This window comes from Falco biarmicus, chromosome 9 (assembly GCF_023638135.1).
Source record: "Falco biarmicus isolate bFalBia1 chromosome 9, bFalBia1.pri, whole genome shotgun sequence".
NCBI lineage: Eukaryota > Metazoa > Chordata > Aves > Falconiformes > Falconidae > Falco > Falco biarmicus.
This window is the reverse complement of record NC_079296.1, coordinates 41,457,122-41,470,903: the sequence shown is the minus strand read 5'-3', so window position 1 is coordinate 41,470,903 and position 13,782 is coordinate 41,457,122. Positions and strand designations below refer to the sequence as shown.

The 13,782-nt window shown below is 42.4% G+C and overlaps 1 protein-coding gene across 5 annotated transcripts in view; it reads right to left on the bottom strand.

The window, feature by feature from the left end:
- The window catches only part of CCSER2 (coiled-coil serine rich protein 2), a 73,290-nt gene extending 62,356 nt beyond the window's left edge, over positions 1–10,934 (bottom strand). For 2 of the 5 annotated variants that reach the window (XM_056351807.1, XM_056351806.1), the window contains exon 1: positions 10,808–10,934. The gene's annotated coding sequence lies outside the window, so the exon portion shown is untranslated. Of the gene's footprint in view, positions 1–10,205; positions 10,582–10,807 lie in introns of those variants that run through there. The other 3 variants (XM_056351803.1, XM_056351805.1, XM_056351804.1) reach the window with 2 other exon arrangements.
- Between the last annotated feature and the right edge of the window lie 2,848 nt (positions 10,935–13,782).

Here is a 13,782-nt window from a genome sequence, read left to right as displayed (position 1 = left end):
CTCCACCTTACATGTTGAGGAATAATTATTAAAGCAGAAGACAGCTTAAGGCTCATATATTTAATGTTTGGGAATCTTAAAATATTGTGATCCCTACGATCCATGCCACCAGAGGGCTAAAAGCATTTTCAGGTTCCGAACAGATTACAATGAGTGGGACCAAATTCCCCTCCTATTGTCATAGCAGTATGGAATAAGCAGCTGCGCGATTAAATTTATCTGACAGACTAGGGCAATTCTGCAGAACTATTGCCATGCCAACAGTTTCAGTTGTATGTTTCATACTTCTTCTCAATTTCAAGACCACTAAATAGAAATGCTGAGTAGCTAACTTAAGCTACTTTTCTTAAAGCAACTTCCTTCCCAGAGTGAAGAAATTTTTTCTTGAAGCAGAGACAAACATAAGTTTGTGTAACAAGATTGTGCTGGAAAAGCAAGATCGTCACCACCTCCTTGCTGCTTCTGGGTAACAAAAATGGTACTTTCCTGTAGGTCTGTAAGGTGGCAACTATAGCAGTACACAAGCTTCCTTCCCTACCCAGAAACATTACATCCGTCAGTGTCCATATATCACCAAACACCAGCTATTAATCAGTCAATTTTGGGTTGTTTTTTTTTTATTTGGTGTGGGCAGACTGTCAGAATAACTACTATGAAGCTATGCATAAATGGATTATTTCTACCTGCCATCACGTGCTGGATGTTACTGAAGCCAATTAAGTTTAACAACCACATTTGCCAAGCCAGACCTTATACTCCTATCACTTGCCTTCTGCAAAAGACCTAAGAATTAAGATACTATCCAATTTACTTGTTTGGCTCAGTGACAGGTGAGCTGAAGCAGAAGTTTACCCTTATGCATGCATATTTATCTTGCCAACTCTACAGTGCAACAATTTCCAGGAACCTTCATGCTTTTTCCTAAAAGCAGAAGTACATTTCTAGTATACAAACAGCACGGACAGGAGGGTGAGAACACTCCTCCAATGGCAGCCTGCGTTATCTCCTTTAATGAAAAGCTTACTTGGCCACAGCACTACATTAGAGCGGAAAAAAGAACTGTTAACTACTGCCCAAGCAACACAGAAAATGAGTGAAGCCCACCCTTGGGAACTGAAGAGCAAACAGCAGGCAATGAGCAGATGGCTTCAGGCAGGCACAATCTACTTACTACCTCAAGCAACAATTACATCCTGTTTTCTGCACCACACTTGTAACAGGAGAGCCCTGCTGAAACCGGAGACACAAGACCAGCTCTTCAAGGTGCTACGGACATGCTTCAAGGCAGCTACTCCTAACTTCCCACTGGTTTTCATGGTAAATAAGATACGCGCTTGCCAATTTGTTGAATAACTGCAGTTTACTTCTAGTTATCATCTGCTGAAACTAGATATACCACATGACTTTTGTGAATTTAAGCACATGCCTATTTCACTTCTGTCCACTGTACACGATTTATAAAAGCAACCTCTGTGCACCTCTGGATTTTAGCATCACAACTTTTATTTATTTTTCTGTTCGTGTCACATAGAATGCAGATCTCTTCACTACTGATTCGTGCTGAAACAACAATAACTAAAGAAGTATTTTTCTTAAAAATGTAATTTAAAAATGCATTAGGGGAGTTATGTGAAAATACCTTCTTTCTTCCAGTGTAGGGAGGCATTGAATGACATAATGGAAAAATCAGGAAGGCCCCTGTAACAGATGCAGCAAAAGGCTTCTTTAGCAAATACTTAAGAACACTGCAAGATGGGCAACATGGCTGCAAGTCAATTTTCAGCTTTAAAAGGACCATAGGAGCTTAACAAAATGAAAGAAACTGGCAGGAGATCTAGCTAGAAAACACCTGCTCTGAGCAGGACAAGCCCTGCGGAATTAAAGAAGATGAATCCCCAGGAAATTGTGCATGTTTAATGAATTAAACTGAATCAGAATACAACTAGAAATTCTGATGCTCCAAGACTGAACTTCTGGTATTTACAACTGTCATATATTCGTTTGTGCTATTTACCCTGCACAGACTGGCTCCAGTTCAGCCAGAAAAAAAAAGCGACCTCTCAACTCCAAGATCCAGCACGATTTATCAGCTCTGCAGCATAATCTTCCAAGCCTGCCTGCCTTCTTGTCTTCAGTGCCTCAGAAATGCCTGTTCTCGAGTCAATTCCCAGTGCTTTAGGAAGGCATCCATGAATTTTAGCATCTCTCCCTTTCCTATGTCCCAACTGCACAGTGATTAATACTAGCATCCTTGACAGTCTGCCTTTTGAAGGTACCGTAATTATAAATTATGGTAAGAAATTCCAAGACACTGAATGCTTATTCTTCTGTTTCTCTGAAATCACTTTGGCCTTCTACATTCAAAGCTGTCAGATTCTGTTCCCCAATCTCAGAGAGGTAAGTCTTTTCCTCTTCCTCCTCCCTCACACTCAGGCACGTTGATGTTCTACCCACTTGTAAAGTTTGATCTATCAAATACCAACCAAAGCAGTTAGCCAAGCTGATGTGCTGAATTTCAGTTAGTGTTGGTCAGAATGCACTAGATCAAGGAAGATAAGCACAGCATGATAACAAATGGAGTTAAAGGGAGCAGAGAACAAGAAAGAAACGATGAAGATATCGGGGCTTCTGTATTTCTAACATTGAACAGTATCTTTTGTCGATACAGTAAATTGATGTGACATTCCATGCAGTCTTTAAAAGCATTGTTGATATTCATCAGAATACGGTTCCTTAATGCTTTGTAAGGCTAGAGGACACAAGCACTTACTGGAGAAAAAGAAATAAGGAAATTCAGCTCTACTTCGTAGAAGAAAGCTACCAGAATACTTCCAGAATCAAAAATTCCACTCACATTCCTTAGGGCCACGCTCTCAGTTCACTCTGCCATTAATGCTATTTACACTGAGTATCAGGCACCTCAAGGAAGAAGAAAAGGGCTAAGTGCTATCTGCCCAGAAATGTATGTTTTGTAATAGTTTGCCCATAGAGACTACACATTTTAAGCCCCAAATTTTTACAACAAACCTTACTAAAAGGTTGAAATAAGACAGGAATTGAGTTATGATAAAACCCTGAAGATTTTATTGGGGTAGGAGCTGGGGGGGGAAGTCATGCAAATTTTAACTACAAGTAAGACCTCCGCTAAGGTTTCTCAAGTAGGCAAATCTGTCCTGATTTTTCACATTCTTACAAAACTAGTAAGTCAGAAGGCAGTCAAGGTCCAGATGCTTAGCCAGGGAACAGCTTCAGGACAAAGAAAAGAAGATGGAAGAAGAGATACTTGGGGGTAGGGATATATTATTTCTTCCTTTTTGGCAGGCCTGATACTCTCTTTTATTGGGAGTAGACTTTAAACAGTGCCCTTTCACATTCCTCTTAAGTGTTAATACAGGTTATTATAGTTCATTCGTAAATGAGATATGAAATGCAACAACACTTTTCTGTATCAGTGCTGACAGCCTAACTGTTCTTGGGGACAGAGGTCACCCAGCAATCAGAATAAAGCATTGCAGAAGCACACAGCCCCTCTGCAGCTGCCAAAGATCTGATGCATCCTCACGGAGGAACTCATCAATTCGCTTCTTCAAAAGATCTACTCTTCTTGCCACAGCAGAGACAAAACATAGGTCTACTCTGACTTTGTCAAAATTCTGGAAAATGCCTTTAATTTAGAACTGATGGGGGCTCAGAAACCGGTGGCCAATGTCTTCTCTTTCAGTTTGCTTTTGCGCACTCATCCACTCACTCATCCAAATGCAGCAGAGATATATCCTGTTAAATCTGAACTAGCAAGGTTAACTACCTGCAGATATGAACACCACGCACTTCCTGCATAACCAACTCTTCAAACCACAAGATCGAGAACATAGTAAGGCTTTCACTGGAAGTCTAGAGAACACTGGGTGCAGCTGATGAAAAACACTCCATTAGGTGTCCCGATCCCAAGAACAGCTTTCAAACATTGTAACAGGCAGATGAGATACATTGTAATAAATCAGAAGCAGAAACAATTGACATAATCAGGACTAATATACCTAGCTCCAATGCAGAAACCCTCCTGATAGAAGGAATTAAATTATGTGAGTTACTTAATTTGTTATGCTTCACAAGGAACAGCCTTCTGCAGACAGAACCAATTCAGCAGATTCAACCTTAGCAAGCAAGTCATGCAGACCAAGCTTCTTCAATAAGGTAGCTTAACATCTCCTAAACTGCAAAATATGTATTGTTCTCAAAATTTTTATTGAAGAGATACAAAAAGCCTTTATTTTCTTCAATTCTTTAATGACATTATTCAGTTTTAATTGTTACTGAATCTATGAGGATAACAAAGGGGAAAAACAAACTAAGAAGAGCCATACACTGCCTGTCTGCCTTACAGATCTAATGCTCTGCAACCTAAAGACAAAGTCATGCAGCTACAAAGAAGAAAAAACCTAAATTATCATATTACTCAATCATTATTCACACACGTGTACAAAAGTACTGCAACTATAAAGCACATCTATATCTAGATTATTCTCCTGTGCTGTCTTAAAGCTTGCTTGTATTTGGCAAGATTTCTGTCCTGGAAGATAACCCATAATTATGTCTATGTGTGTACATATATATTTGAAAAACTCTGATCTTTCCCACTTGACATAATAGCTGCCTTTCAGAAAAGTTTTTAAACTGACATCACTATTTATATCATAAAGGCAAATTAACTTTTATGCCATAGTTAAGATTGACTAAATAATCCTAAACATCAATCGCAGGCTAGAATCCTAGTTTTCTAGAAGTGAAATGATGGATCTCAATCTCTCCTTTCAAAAATTTTGTGATTATGTCTGCAAAGCAACTGACAGCAAAAACAGGCCACTGCTTTTGCTCATGGCGTTATTCCTTCAGCAACAGCATTTCATGCTAGCAATTTCAATCTTTCTGATTTTATTCTTACAAAACAGACATACAATTCGAGTTCAGACATACAAGCAACGTCATTCTGCAAACAGGTAGGAATTACCTGCTGTTGTCAGTCAAATACTTCGTTTAACAGAGGAGCCACCCTCTTCCCTCAGAACTATCCACCGTCACCAAATGATTCAAACACACCACTCCCATCTCTAACTCTACTAGGAAATATTTACCTCACCATTGATTCACTTAACAAACTTAACAGCTTCCAGTTATCGTTTTCTGTTACTTATTTAGTAACACATGCTACCTGGAGCAGGATTTTCTTGCTGATAAGAATAAGCAGGCTGGAAGCCAAGTGAAACTTTGAATACAACTGATTATAAATGGAAATATCCCTTCTTAGACTGCCACCTTGTCCATCCTACTCATCTAGTTTATTTATTCAACTGGTTCATCGTCTCCTTAATAAGGACATAAAGCTATCTTGAGCTAATACCTTGTTATGGTGGTACAGAGTTCAATATGTTTTTGTATTGATTGTACAGAAACAGATATTACATACTACCCATCTGAACCACTGCTAAACAGCTTATTTATGTAGGTATCTTAAGATTAAGAATTCCCATTAGTTTAAATCTGCAACAAGACTGCCCTTACCACCAGTACCTAAGATACTTCCCCCGCCCCCTGGCTCCAGCCACACGTGCTTATTCTTTCTACTGCTGCCTGAGTAAGGATTCCAGTTATAGGCTAAGCTGAATGACAAGCAGAGATAACTGAAGGAGGCTGCATGTAATTCATAGACTTACTGGTACTGAGAGTAAGTCTGAAGAGGTTCACAGGTGATAACTGAGCAAGACTAGACAAGCTGAAGCAGAAGGAAGACGGAACAGTTCTGGGAATGCCTTTTCTACATATTATCAATGCTATTTCAACATAGTTTAGGGTTTTTTCAGAAGATCATGACCTTGAGACAGTAACACGTGAAACCATTGCTACAGATTTAAAAAAAACATATCACTAAGACAGCCACTGCTGGATTAAAAGAAGGCTAGAAAAAGGACTGACAAAGAAAACTTTTAAGACTTAAAGACAGTAAGTAAACCCCAGATAAGCTTGAAATATTATATAAATCATAATGTTTCTCTGGGTCTGGATCATGGTAATTCAGTGTCCAGGTTCAATTTTCCAGCTCAGCCATACAGTTCCAGCAATCAGTCTTATTTTAAAGGCAATGAAAAAAAGTCACATTGTCTTCTGCAGTAGCTTTAAAAAAATGCACAACAAAGAGGATGAACAGGGCAAGCATAGAATGCTACCTCGTCAATCTTCAACTAACTTCAATTCATAGTATTTCTTGAATTTGGCAGTTTGTTTAGGAACCCTCCCCAGATCTCTCCTCCACTATCTTGTCCAACCTGTCCCTGAGCCCCCAAAAACTCTTTCCATCCATGCCTGCCTTAAGCAAGGAGTTCCAGAGCTCTACTAATAATTCTTTTAAAGGTTATTTCATTGCCTTGCACAGGATCCTGAGGAAAACTATTTGTAAACTCCTTACACAGCAAGAACCGGCCACTGATGTCTGCTCTCCTTGCTACCCAACATACCAGTTATATCGTTCAGTTTGTTTCATACCTACGTGCTTTCAAGAAGCTACTGGATTACTTGTATTCTTTGAAGCGAAGTTTCACTTCTCTTCAACATCCATCCTTAAACAAAAATACTGCAACCATATACTGCCATACCATAGCTTTCAGCTGAAACTTTCTTATTTTTGAACCACATCTTCAAATTATCATTTTCTTGCTATTAAATTTCATTTCATTAGTTCTGGACACTACAGCTTCTGTCTACAATTCAATCAATATAAATCACTTATCTATCTCAAAAACAAACTCTCTAAAAATATTTCAGTACCAAACCACCTCACTAGTTTGCCACAGCATAACAAATATCAGTATGTTTTTAACCACTGGCAGGCTTTTGTAAGTATTTTAAAGCATGCTTTGTGTTTTCTTATTTATTTGCTGACAGCTATATCTGAATGTACCTATCAAGGTCCATTTTCTGCAATGAGAAGGCACAGATACTTGTATTATTTGCAATTGAAAAAAAACATTCTCAAGAAACTGACATGTGTAACTTCAGTTACTAGTGACAGTTTGTCCACAGGATCAGTTTCTCCCACATGAGCTTAAAGAGTTACACAGACACAGTGATCTATGCTTGCATTTAACTTGAATGTAAAGGAAGTTGATACATACAATTTGTTTTGTTTAATCAAGATCTCAAATTTAGCCATGGTAAAATGTTTTTTTTTTTTTCCTGTTGGTTGGGATTTTTTGTTTGTTTGGGTTTTTTTGTGTTTGGTTTGTTGGGTTTTTTTATGAGCCACCATTCCAGAGAGCTTTCATAACTGAAAGATCTACATAGAAAGGGATTAGGATTTATTTATTTTTTAACTCTGTTTAGTGATGTACAAGGCTGTGCAGGATGAAAGATTCTGCTCCTTTCCCCAAGTCTCCTGCAACTAACAGCAGTAGCTTTGGCTTTGCCAAGTTTCCACCTATGCAAGTTTACCCTACTGCAATGACGGTTAGTTAAAAGCCATAGCTTCTTCCAAATCATCAAAAACACATGTATGGAATAATTTCATCATGTGAGATCAGGAAAAAAAAACCCAAACATTTACCTAAAACCTATCTTTAATATGATTCAAAAAAAGAACATGGGTCGAAGTATCATACACATTCACACTGTAGTGAGAATCTCTGTATCTAGAGGAGATTCTTCAATCTCCAGCTCAAAGTACACATGATATTAGTGAGACAAGAGAACACAGGATATTCAGTTCTCCCTTGATGCTTCATTTGTGCTCTTGTGTGTCACAACCCATCTGGGCTAATTAAGCTAAAAGCATAGGAGTTCTTTCGCTTCAGGGAATAAATTCAGGAATTGTTTGCAATTTAAGGGTTATTCCAGGTCTATAACTTGTTCGACCACCACATAAAAGTAAAATCTTATCATCAGCCATTTCCCTTTGGCTAAGAAACCAAGTCTCCTTGCAGCAAGAACCTTGCCAACATTAACCTTCCTTCTCCTTCCATCAAAGCCATTAAAATGCACTCTGCAGAAGGCTGCCTCAACTCATCATGGACTAAGTGCTCATGAAAATCCCAACAATCTGTAGTGAAAAAGGCATTTTACTGAGAACTTGTGACACCAGTTCCCCATGTGACCAGGGATAAGCATCCCCCACACAGAGAAGACTTTCTCGCTTCACTTATTATACAATACTATCAGCTGAACTGCTCTAGCTGAATCCTCCCGTTAGAATAGAAAACGGCTAGTGAGCAAAGTTCAGATCTCTGCAAATCAAGCTACTTTTGATTAAGGAGGAAACAATATTCTCAGAATGTCTTCCAAAATGCACCTATCTGACAGAAGTTTAAGAGCGAGCTAGAATATGTGTTCCAAAGGTACAAAGAAATGCAAAGACCTACACTGACTAGCTAAACTTAAACTTTGGAATAATTATTTTAATGCTGTTGGGATTTTATTGTAGTATACATGTGTTCAGGTATCCAGAGATTTACATAAGCTTTTTTTATTACTCCAACTGAAATACAATACAGGATTTTAAACCTAATTATCAAAAGCACCATTAGTATTTTGAACTTCTTGGCATGGAATTTAATCCTGCCTGAAAACTTCCAATTAAAATGATGGTGCCGCTGTTCACACTTCCAAATAGTGGCTAAAAGACAACACCACAACCACTGCTGCAACTGGCTACCTCTTATTCCATTCCCAGAGATCTGCGCTTTCTAACAATTTTAGGCAAGCAACGTTCATCTGAAGACTAATGGCATGATGGTTTTTAATCTAGACCGGGGTCCTCAAACTACAGCCTGCGGGCCAGGTACGGCCCCCCAGGGTCCTCAATCCGGCCCCCGGTATTTACAGACCCCCCCGCCGGGGGTTGGGGGGGAAACCAAGCAGCCGCAGATGACTGCCTGCCACTTCATCCGCGCGCCGGCCCCCTGGTTAAAAAGTTTGAGGACCCCTGGTCTAGACAGCCAGTGCCAACACTTCTTTGTCACCGGTTTATTCCAAATAACCAATACCTCTTAATGGATGATCGGGTCCAAAAGCAATACGTTTTACTCCAGTGAGCTTTCACATGAACAGTTCCATTAAACGGGATTAGTCATTAGTAAAACAATACATTAAATTAGGTCATTATGTTGATTGATATCATTACTATTAATTTTTCCTATATTCATATATATTATTATTTCAGTTCAATAACATCAAATACAGTAATCTCCTAAACCTGAAACAATTCTACCATTTAAACAGCTTTACAGTTAGAAGACAGTAATGAGCAGCTTTCAGAGACCAGACATTGAGATTTCTATAATAAGAAGCACTAACTGCGAGTAAAGACTGAACTTCAATTTAAAAAAAAAAAATTCCACTGCAAGTTGTACATTCATGTAGATCCTTGGTTAACATTTAGGTAGCCGGTTATTACTAATGTTCATTTGTTATGCATTTACCTCTTCAGCTTAGATGCACTAAGTTCAAAATGGGCCCACAGAATATGGTTACGTGATCATTACATACACGATAAAACATCTGCCAAATTTCACTCAGTACCACCAACAAACACAAATATTTGCTGCCTCATGCTAATATGATGAAGTTTTGTATTTTCGACTACTCTACAAGAGATATTTTTAAAGTTTCAGAGTATACTTGATCAAATGAGATGTTTCGCTTTCAATACCTTTGTAACAAAAAGTTCTATTTTGCATCAAATTGAGGCTCAAAGCCCATAAACACCAAGAACAAGCCTGCTATGAGCATGAAACACCAACCCCATAAGTAGAACCAAGTCCCCTGAGAAGTGGTAAACATCTTTATATGGCAGACCTGATTGACTATTAAATCTACAATCCTTAATTTGTTGTCTGGCCTGGACACTACTGTTGTGCTACCACACAGCTCCCTTTCAGCTTTGCTTTCTCGAGATAAACAGCTCAATTTCCTCCAACTCCAAGTTAAAGGCTGGAGTTGCCTATATTTCATTGTGTGTCAAAGTACATTTGACAAAACATAACAGCAGGCTCCGGATGATGAAAGCAAAGTCCCAGTGTCATTAAAGCAAAATCATCATAACATACAATAATGTTCCCAAGCTGCTATAAGCAAAATCCAAACAGATTATAGCTGAAGTAGATATTGCACCATTATATACGTATTTTTTTTAAAACTGTTGTCTTTGCACAGCCACATACTGGGTATTTTTGCTTCTTCCTCTTTTTGGAGCTACAAGTAAATCTCTGCGACCCGGTCCCCTTCAGCAGCTGTTTCCGAATACCCCTGTAGATACGTCTCAACAAAACGGAGAATTAAAAGACGCATAAAGCACTGCAAAACAGGCGCCGCCGGAGGAGCAGCGGGCAGGCCTGCCGTGCCAGGCTGCCCTCCACCCGCGGCAGCGGCGCAGCTGTCGGAGCCGAGCGCCAGCCCCGGCCGCGCTGGCACCGCCGCAGCGCCCTGCCGGCCGGGGGGCACACCTGTGGCACGGCCGCCCGCCCGCGGCACTGCGGGAGCCGCCGCTGACATTCAGGCCGCCCCAAAGGTGAAGGCTGCGCCCGGCGGGGACACGCAGGAGCCCGCCCTCCCCGGCCGCCCCGCCGCCCTGCCCCAGCCCCCCGCGGCCTGCCGTGCCGCAGCATCCCCCCGGCCGAGGCGCCGACCCTGGCCCCAGCGGGAAGGCGGCCAGGGAGGGGGGCGAGCGGCAAGGAGACCCCCAGCGAGGGGCGCGGCGCGGCCCGGCCTGAGGGGACGGGGGAAGAGCGAGGGGATGGCGGGGCGCGCCCGCCGCCGCACTCACCGCCGGGACGGGCGCAGGCCGGCGCTGTCCCCTTCTCGGGCAGGGCCGTGGCGCTCTGCGCCCTCAGGTACCGGCCGCCGGGCGCCCCGCCCCGCCCCGCCCGGCCCGCGGTGGGAGGGCCGGCGCGCAGCAGCCACCGCGCATGCCCCGGCCGCCGCCACCGCCCGCCCGCCCCACGCCCCTCCGCGCCCCTCGCCTCACTCTGACGTCAGCGCGCCCGCCCGCCCCGGCCGGCGCCCGCTGCAGTTCCCGCCGCGCCGTTCCCGCGCAGCGCCCGGCCCGCGCCGCCCCGCTCCCCGCGGCCCGCCTGAGGCGGCAGGCGCCGCGCCGTGCCCGCCGGGCTGGCTGGCTGCCGGGCTGTCGTGGCGCGGCCGCACGCCGGGCTCGCAAGGCCGTGAGGCCTGCGGGGCCGCTGGAACGTCTTGCGGCCTGCCCTGACAATTCGGGGACGCGTTGACTGAATCACATAAAAATTGAATGGAAGTTGTTGAAGGCGTTAGGGAAACGGGGCTGCGAGTGACCTGGCTCTGGGACAGGGAGAGTGCTGTTAGGGGAAGGAGGCCCAGCCTGAAAAGCCTGGGAGGACCCCAGCAGCCAGTAGCGAGGTGCAGAGCCAGAGGAGACCCAGCCTTTCTCTGTCCTGGTGCTCGCAGAAGGACTGGAGAGTTTAATTTCCTCAAATTTCCTGTCTGTGCCAGGAATAAGACACTGACAGAACATCAGAAACTCCTGCAAGGGTCGAGAATTATTTGCCTGGGGTTATGTGAGATGGGTCAGGATCGTTTCACTGACTCGGCATTTACACCCCCACGCTTTTCCTAGCCGCTGTGTTTGGTGCGTGTGTTTCCGCATCTCCCATGGTTTGGGGCCTCCTTGTATGTGTGGCAGCATTTCAGCGCCTGCATTGCTGTGCTTCAACTTCAGATTTTCAAAATTCCACTTTTTCTCAAAAAGTTTTGACTGCCAGCACTTCAAAATTTTTGCCTGCCTGTTTCACCAGGTCTCCCAGAGGAAGAAAGCTGCTCAGTAGCTTCAAGCTGTGTTCGTGTAGGGGAAAAAAAAAGCCAAACCCCACTCCGTAATTGGTAAGCATAACTTGTCGCAGCGCAGCCTCCTGACTAGAATTTGGGCGCACTGCCAGGGTGTGAGACCTGCTTACAGATGTGGGCCCAGGCACTGAAGGTGCTTCCTCAACTTTCGAGACAACGGGCGTGAAGACTCCAGTACGTTTGCCTCACAGATAGCAGAAAGGCCTTTTCTAAAAAATAATGAACAAAAAGTGAAGCTTGTGTATATCTTTTTGTCTGAACCTAAATGTACCAGCGGCATTAATGCATTTATTCTTAGAACAATCTGAAGCATAATTACTCCCCTGTGGTAGAGGGGATGGGGAAAGGCAAGGAGAGAGATTACATCTCTTACGCAAAGCTAAAGAGATAGCAAAGCCAGGAAATGAACTCAGATTTCCTGAGTCAGGCGTCATTGCTTTAACCACACAGTCATGCTTTTTTAGTTGTTCTCAGCTTCTGAGCATTAATGTAAACATCAACTGCATTAGCATAGATTTGATTTTTCCCTACTTTGTTCATCAGGATGACTTCACTATGTCATGAAACTTGGAATTTTCCTCCGATTTAACTTTCTTCTCCATTTCTTTCCCAAAAGTGAAAGAAATTATATTACAGACTCACTGGGGGGGTGAAATGGTATCACAGACTCCCTAGGAGAGTTTTACATTTCCCAGTGCCTTTCTGCAGGCCCTGGCAGGTGTTTCTTCAACCCCAATACTTCAAGTATCAGCTCACAAAGCAACGGTGGAGCTTCCATGGTGCATCTCTTAGGCAGATACCCAAATGCACAGTGAACAAGATCAAGGAACAAATTGTTCCCTGTCATCGTACTTCTCAGCTAGATCAGAACACTTGTAACCAACACACAGGAGGTACATAAAATGGAAGTGGTGATACAACCACCCTTTTTAACTCCAGCTCATGCTTTTATTATCTGAAAATGATTATAAAACAAAAGTCTAAAAAAAACTACATATATAAAAGAAGAAAACAACCCAGAGATATTTTAGGACAGGTTTGAGAGCCTCCAATATCTGTTTAGACATTTAACAGATTTCCACAATGCTTATATAGCCTCAAGATTGAGATCTAGTCTTTAACCAGAATTACTATTTTTTGAAAAATGACTTCAAAAAAGGGAGGCATTACATACACAACTCCAGCTGCTAACCACTTAAAGCCTGTCAATCGTACTGACAGACTACAAACTAAGATCTAGCTACGATCAAGTGCCGTATCTTTTATTAGTTTAATAGTTGATATGCCTTCAGCTCGAGGACTTCACATTCCATTGATTTTTATACTAAATTGATTTAAATGGACTTTATATTACACTGGGAAATGGACTAGAAGCTTATTTTACCCACTTCACTCACTGACCCGGTATTTTGCTGCCTCCAAAAATGCATTGGCAGAGACATGCCAATGGATAACACTAGCCACCCAGAGAAGGGTTTAAGATAAGAGCTGGATGAGAAGATAGTGATAATCACACAAATATTCTCCCAGCCCCCAGCAGTTTACAGGCCAGGGACCCCTTCCTACAAATTTGCTGAAGTGTGAGCAGCTTCAGTGCAGGGAGTGTTAGGGAGGCCTAGTTCTCCTAGTAGTAGTTGAACAGGTATTTTGACAGTATCCAGCCATAACCTTGCTGGCTTCCTTAGTTTCAACGAACTTGCAGACGGCTAGTGATAATGAGAAAGGTGCAATCAGCTGGCCATACAGTATGAACCTTGTTCGTTATTGTAAGTAAGAGTATTTTCCAGTCAGTATCTGTATTATAGGCTGGTTTGAAGGGAAACCCTGTTCATTCTTTTGACTTTGGATTGGTTTCAGTTTTATGTAATTCTGCAAACTGGAAGTGCATGTGTTTCCCTAACCAGTGGAAAATGAAAGGATTATTCA